The sequence below is a fragment of the Nelumbo nucifera genome, chromosome 2 (genome assembly GCF_055504915.1).
Source record: "Nelumbo nucifera cultivar China Antique chromosome 2, China Antique-T2T, whole genome shotgun sequence".
Lineage (NCBI taxonomy): Eukaryota > Viridiplantae > Streptophyta > Magnoliopsida > Proteales > Nelumbonaceae > Nelumbo > Nelumbo nucifera.
Window position 1 is genome coordinate 28,910,752 of NC_142650.1, and position 6,994 is coordinate 28,917,745.

The following is a 6,994-nucleotide window of genomic DNA, read 5'->3' on the forward strand; positions in this document are numbered from 1 at the left end:
TAAGCCCAGATTCATGTGCCACAACCTAGATTGGGTGGGTCTAGGCTAGGTGGCCAGATGGGCCGGGCCGGCCCCCGGATGGGCTTGAACAAACGTTTGAGCCCGCGGGCTTGCCCTTAGGCCAAAAAGTCTGGCCCGCAATAAATTTGAGCCAGGTTTGGGATTTGCCAAAATAGTCCGGCCTAAGCCCGGCCTGGCCCAACCTATAGGTTAAACCCAAAAAACCCTAACCCTAAATATCCTAACCCCTTCCTTCTCACTCATCTCTTTCTCTTAGTCTTAATTGAACCCCAGTTCTCTCTTCTCAGTTTTCACAGCCAAACCCCAATTCTCTCTTCTCTTGGTCTCTCAAATTTCTTTCTCCCTCAACCAAACAATATCACAATTGGTAGAGAAGGTTGATGGAATACCAAGCTTCATCTGCTCCTCCCTCACTCTGCCGAACGAGATTGCTGTCGCAAGATCGCTGTCGGTAGAAAATAGTGATGCATAGCAAGGTTTGTCTGCTCTTCCCTCACTCTGTCAAACAGGATGTTGCTGCCAAGATCGTTGTTAGTAGAGAACCCTGATGGAATAGCAAGCTTCATCCAATCCAGTTAAACAGGATTTCTCTCTCTCTCTCTCTCTCTCTCTCTCTCTCTTCCCCCCCCCCCCTCCATGGTCGCTTGTTCAATTTTCTTTTTTTCTTTGGGTTTCTCAGAAAAGAGGGGTTCTTCCTCCCTATGCTTTATCAATGCGAACTCAGCACCAACGAACACAGTCACACAAACTCAGCACCGGTAACCATCTTTCTGTTAGGTCGGCAATAGATTGGGCTTCGGGCTCGGGCTCGGGCCTCAGAAAATCCTATTTATGAAGAGTAAAAGCCCAGCCCGGCCCATGAACAGGTCTACCCTAGACCAATGTAAGATCAATAAAAGATAGGGTGGATGTTAGTTGTGTCAATCCTATCAAGTATCAACGTTGCCCAGATGTTTATATAATATTTTTATTATATTACTTTAGCATAAAAAAAATATAATCAAGTTTATGAATGGGCTGGGCCGGATTTAGAGGTATGTTGTATTTGAAAAACCCGATCCAAAACATCTATCTTCTTTACCCATATAATCATTGCTGGCCACGCTCATTCAACCGCACATATGGAATATCGGTTGTGTTGTGGTCATCGATGTTCCATATGTGCGACTGGATGAACATGGCCAGCAATGTGTTGTGTTCAGTAGATCCGAATTCATATAGCTATAGTGGTCAAGGTTCAAATCGTTCCGGGACCCCACCGATACGCCTCTATAGTGGGTGTATCAGGGGTCTGACCAGTTCAGGGGATGGAGGAGACCTAAACCGGCCCCCCTGAACCGGTTTCAGAAAAAAAATAAAAAAATAGTATTGATTCGCCCGATACACCCATACCAGCGTATCAGGCGTATCGATATTTTGAACCTTGATAGTGGTTATTCAACACAACAACCACAGTAGCACAAATAGGGGGGGCATCCTCTATGGTTTTTCACCCATCCACGCTGTATTCACGTTAGAATAATGCCGGCAAATATTATTCACACCGGAAAACAAAAATTTTTCACTCGGTTTTGGATTTTCATTAGATGATAACATGGGCCCCGGTTTCGGTTTTTGACACCTAGGAGACATTATTCTAGTCAGGAAGAGTTCAAATGACATTGGAAGAGCATGGTTAATGTGATGCAAGAATAACCTTTCACGATCAAGCCACTATTCCAAGTGCTCAACCCCTGGTCCAAGGAATTCAGATCTGTGCCCCATAAGGTGGTGCCCCATAACGTTCGACAGCACATTCCCGTTATGTATTGGGAACATCTTCCGATGATGACATTATCTATTTTGGTATATCATCGGGAGATGTTCTCAATACACAACGAGGATGTGCTGTGGGACGTGTGGGGCGCAGATGTGAACTCGTTCCAAGTGCTCCACCCATGTGCTATGAATGTCCATATTCTACGGGTCTCTCAATCTCTACAATCTACTACGACTCACAGAGTGTTTCATTTGGCCCTGCTCCAGACCGAGATAATAGAGTGAGGCAACGGGAGGGAATAGAGAGACTATGGAAGAAAGAAGTCGGCCCTATTTCCTATCATTATCACCATTGTGAATTGTGAATTGTGATCGGCCTGTTTCCTAGTATGTCACGTTCTCTTCCTAATTTTTTTGGCAAAAAAGAGAAGATTGTCATGCAAGATGACAACTTCATGGGCTTGTAGAGAAATATCTCACCCCTCTAGAATTGCTCACTTGGGGTAATGGAACACACAGAGGCCTTCTGACATGGCATAACATTAATTGTAATATATACACCATCTCAACCAGAAATTAGAAAGAAAAAAGGAAACAATTAGTTGATTATTAAAATTAGTATTTTTAAATACTAATGAAATATATGAAAAAATAAATAAATAATTAATTGTTAAAATTAGTATTTTTTTTTGTATTAATGAGATTTATTTTGGTTTCTTAAAGTATATTTGCATATTTCAATTGCATTTTCTATGTATATCCTATAGGTCACATCTTTTTTTTGGGTAGACTATAATTCATACATTTTACTTCAGTAAGCTATTGAAATATATATGATTCTCATGTGTTCATACCTTAGCTATAGTGATCAGAGACCTAAATTTAGTGCTAGTAATGCATGTGAAAGATTTTTGTGACTTTTCCTAATATGTTCTCGTGCATCTAAATCATTCTTGTTCTAAAATTGCATTGCTGATATTTTGAACATTTGAACCTTGGGGTGATTTATTTATGATACTATAACAAATATTGAAGAAACATTAATTTTTTTTGAAGGGTTGCACTATTAAGCATTACCCAATTTTAGAAAAAAAAAAGTGATTATCCCAAGAAGGATGCATCACCCTAATGCACATGAATTGAGATTTGTTCTTCAGCGTCTCACACTGACCTTACAACCACATTTCACCCTATATTGGGAATATTTTCCCATGAATAATAAATACAAGTATAAAGATGTTCCTGACGTGTGGCCAAGACATGATGTGAGGTCGGTGTTAAACACACTCTGTGAGAGCAGATCCGTACTCAGTGCATATATACAAATTGGGATCTGCTCCTCACATAGGGCACTTCACACCGACCTCACATGCACATCTCACCATGCATTGGAAATATCTTCTGTAAATAATAACATATAAATACGGGAAATATTCCCAATACATGGTAGGATATGCCTGTGAGATGCCCTGTGTGAAGAGCAGATCCGGTCTCCACATATACCCAAAATTGAAGGCGCTGTTTAGATTGAGTTGCTACAAAGAAGCGGATCGTGTTGAGCATCCATGTTTCTTGATAAGTTAAGAGTAGCTTCGTATTTTAGACATGTGGAGTTCAGAACACTGATTTGGGATTTCTGGATTTTCCCCAAATACAGTTTCCCATGTTTCACTGGGGGACCGATCTTGGAATGCCAAAAACCGTCTCAAAATCCCTCCCAAATGGGTAAAAGCTTTTGTTTTCATTTTTGTTTAGATTCCTCCTTACCGATTTTTTAAAAATGATTTTTGCCCTATGATGTAGGCGCAGATGGTCCCGTTCATTTGCGGGCTTACACGAGTCAGATGGTGTAAGTCAGAGCAAATCGAATCAGGGTGCGCATGTGGCAGAGCTCGGCGGGTTCCGAGGAGCTAATAGCACAGAGTCACCTGGCAGCCTCGAATGGCCACACTCATTTCGTAAAGACTGCATTCCAATCGTCCGAGTTCATCTACCCCAGGCGGCTTCAAGTATAAATAAGAGGTGACCCCCTCAAGGTAAGGGATTGGAATTTAAGTTCTCTAGCGACCACTTGAGATCTCCTATCATCTCTTGTGGCCTTGTTTAGGTGTTCACACCCAGGACCTCACACACCCAGAACCTCGTCCACTCTGCATCTCCCAATACTAACTTGATTGTCAAAATCTCTGCCTCGGCTTTGCACCTGAAGCTTCTGATGTTCTCCTCCTTATAGGATCAACCTCAGTCTTTGACCACCTCGAACGCCTTAGATTCACCTTGGCTTAGGAGCGAAGTGATAATATAAGTGATAATATAACCTCAGTCTTTGACCACCCTCGGCCATTCCGAGCATCGGCACCATATAAGCTGATTTTTGAGAAACCAGCCGAGTTTGTTATGTAGTGATTCTCAATAGTGATTTTTTTTTCATTGGAATTATTATTAACTGTGTTGTACTCTCGTATTTTAGATACAATCTAGCGATTCTAATGGTAAATCCGTATCAAATGGTCTAAATTACATACAATTGGAGAGATTACAAAAATTTCCCAAAAATAGTTGCAAAAAAATGCATAAAATTGTATGAAATTGGAGAAAAAATTGTACAAAATTGCTTAAATAGCAGAAAATTGTAGAAAATATGCAGAAGTTGTATAAAATCGCAGAAAACTACTAGAAAATAGAAGATATTTGCAGAAAACTCACGAAGAAAACCAGAAAATTGCTGGTTATTGCAGAAAAATGCATAAATATTACAGAAAATTTCAGAAATAAGGTACAAAACTACTGAAATAACCGAAAATTGCCAAAAACGCAGAAAATTGCATGATATTGCAAAAAACTCTTAAAAATACCAGAAATGACAATTTTGTAGCAAGGTCATGAAAAATAGCATATAATTGCTGATTGTTCAGAAAATGCAGAAAATTACTAAAAATTGCTGAAAATGCAGAATTTTGTTATCGTTCTCCCTGGGTAGGGATGACAATTTTTCCATTTTTCTGATCCTTGTAGGGATCCACCTTGAATAAGACAGGGATGGGATGATTTTCTTCCCCTAGGGATGGAGATGGAGATCATCCTGGTTGGTGGGGATGGGGTGAAGACGGGAATGACACTTCCCGCCTTATGGGGCCCGACCCCCACTAATATATATGTATATATGTGTATGTATGTCTATATTTGTATGTGTACGTATATATGTTAATATTTTTAAAATATGATTGAATATGTTTAAATATATTTGAATCTTTTTCAATAGGATTGTAAATTTTAATTAAATTATTTTTAATTATTTAAATAAAATAAAATAAACAAAAACAAAATCATTGACATTATAAAAAAATCATGGGCAGTGGGGATCCCCATGGGGATGAGGATAACCTTGTCCCTACTAGCAGGAACGAGAATGGAGATGGGAGATAGAGACGGGGACAGAGATGGGGATTTTGGCAGGGACATTGGGGAAGCATTATTTAACATAGCAATGCATAGGGGTGGATTCAAATCGAGCCGAGCCAAATAACTAGCTATTTGAACTTGGCTCACCAAGGTAGTATAAGGCTCGAGCTCGAGCTAGAACCAAGGTTCAAAATATGACACATATCGGCTCATATCGGTTGATACGTATCGTATCGGGAGCACCCTGATACGCCCCTATAGAGGGTGTATCGGGGTTTTGACCGGTTTAGGGGGTGGAGGAACCTTAATCTGGCCCCTTGTACCGGATTTGAAAAAAAAAATACCGATATTACCCAATAGACCCCTACCAGCATATTAAGTGTATCGATATTTAGAACCTTGGTTAGAACTTTGAGCTCGAATGGACTCGAGTCAAAAGGTCATAAACTCAAGCTCGGCTTGATTCAAGGTTGATTTAAAAAATATATATATTTTATAAAAAATATATTTATTTAATATTTAAAAAATTAAGAATTATAATAATTTATTTGATGCATAGGACGACTAGATCGCCCAACATTCGAAATCCGTTATAAATCGAGTGGACAAGATCCGATTCAAATGCAAACAAATCAAATTTATATACCAACATCCGATTAGATTACATCCATTTAATTTGCAATCCTATTTTCTGTTTCTCGGCTGACTCGGCATTTGTCTTTAAAAAACAAGTATGGAAAAGATATAATATCTGAAAAACACCAAATCAATCAATTGGAATCATAAACTTGACAGCGAATCATGTGTTATTTATCAACATTTTAGGTGGGTTTTGATTGTCATACCATCATGGTTTTTAAAATTGGACCGAACCGGACGGTCAGACTGGAAAACCGGGAACTGGTCACTTGACTGGTTCCATTTTTCCCCAAATCCGCTTTTTCCCCAAAATCATTGATTTTGGTTGGCAAACTGACGAATCAACTGGTTAATTGTTCGAACCGTTCGAACGGTTTTGACCGTTTTCAAAATTTTTAGTTTTTTTTTATATTTTTTATTTTTTGTTAGAACAGGCCGGTCATTTGGGTTGAACGGTCAGACCGTTCGAACCGGTAACCGGACCCCTGACTGGTTCGGTCACCGATTCAATTTTAAAAACCATATATACCATATCTTTTTCATATCATAGATTTTTCTAAATAAAAAACATATAAAAAGGTTTACTTTAGTTGGGCCACATGGCAACGTGGTGCACTGTAGGGGTGATCATTTCAGCCCGGCCCGGAAATTCTAGGCTTGGGCCTGGGTTTTGTGTTCAGGCCTGCAAATTTTAGGGCCGGGCTTGGGCTTAATACTTCAAGCCCGGCCCGGCCTACATATACTTAAACTTGCACATTTTGTGTATAATGTATATATATATACATACATATATGTTATTATATATTATATATATAAATATTATAATATTGACATATATAATTTTTATTATATGTAATATTTTATGTTATGTAATGTATAAAATAAGTTTATATGCATGATATGTCATTTAATACATAGATATATAATGTTTTACATATGAGTGACATTAATGGCCCAGCCCGGCCCGGGCCTGAACTAAGAATTATGATTCAGACCCGAAACCCCAGGCCAGGCCAGGCGTGGGCCTAAGCTATAGCGCTTATCACAAGTGCAAAGCCCGGCCCGGCCCACGATCACCCTAGCGCACTGACTGGTCAGGAATTTCTGCCGCGACTCGGCAGCGTTTTTCCCATTTAAAACGTGCTTAAAAAAATCCTTACAAAAACCAAACCAA